The sequence below is a fragment of the Aptenodytes forsteri genome, unplaced genomic scaffold, assembly GCF_000699145.1.
Source record: "Aptenodytes forsteri isolate BGI_AS27 unplaced genomic scaffold, ASM69914v1 Scaffold3, whole genome shotgun sequence".
Lineage (NCBI taxonomy): Eukaryota > Metazoa > Chordata > Aves > Sphenisciformes > Spheniscidae > Aptenodytes > Aptenodytes forsteri.
In genome coordinates, this window is record NW_008795283.1 from 221,598 (window position 1) to 222,685 (window position 1,088).

Below are 1,088 nucleotides of genomic sequence, written 5' to 3' on the forward strand. Positions count from 1 at the left end.
ATGTGCTTACTAACTTCAGCAGGGATGTAGCTTACACTAAAGAGCCATTAGGAAGCAACACCAATTTAACAAGTCTAGTGGGAGTATGCAAACTGTTTGGAAAAAGAAAGACAAAGTCGTATTCACTAGGATGGCTCTCTTCCACGTTTGTTATTAAAAATAGAGCGTATCTAATTTAAAATATAATGAAATGTAAGATTAGATGAAAATAAATAGGCATTACGTTGCTTTTACTTTAAAATTTTTTGCTCTAATTCTTTGGCTGGGCTACAGAATATAAACAATGTTGTTTTAAGGCTGCTATTAGTAAAAATTCTCAGTGACAGGGCCACCACAGAGGAAGAAGTTGAGTATTTTTATCCAAAGTTGGAGCATCAGAATGAGATTTTTCACATAGCAGCATGTCAAAATTCTAATTAAATTACAGGAAGGGGAAAAAAAAAACCCAAAACACACCAACCCACAAAATCCTATTTAAAGACTGGTAAAGAAAACCACCACAAACTCACCAAACAAAAAAGTAGCTACTGAGAAGCAGAGAGAAACTGAAGACAGGGAAAAGTAACTGACAGAAGAGTTGCACCAAAGCTTGAATGACAGCGTCTAACAGGCCTCAACACTTACGGTTTGTTAAAACAATCCCTTTTGAAAACTCAAGAGCTCAGAAAATGGATTCAGGACATCTTTCCAAACAACTTTATTTTCTATTTTTAAGTAAAGTTTGAAATTTAACTATGAATGAATGAAATCTAGAGGTTAACTGTGCATAAACAGACACAAATTAATTTTTTACTGGTTTTACCTGAAAAGGGACTCACCAAAACATTTTTTCTAATGAAACTGTTAATATTGAAATAGCCTGTCTAAAAAAGTTCTCCCTTGCTTCCTTTGGCTTTCCTTAGTAAGAACGACAGGAGTTACAATTGTAGCTTTCACGCACTTACACTTAGCCTAGTAAGCAGAGGTAACACGCAAGTAAGCTCTGTAACGTTTTCTCTACTTAGAAGAGACAGAAAAGCAAGTATCGATCAGCCACAGCGAACGCGGTGCGGCCCGGTTAACCCGTGCTGGCCTCGCCACAGCCAGGG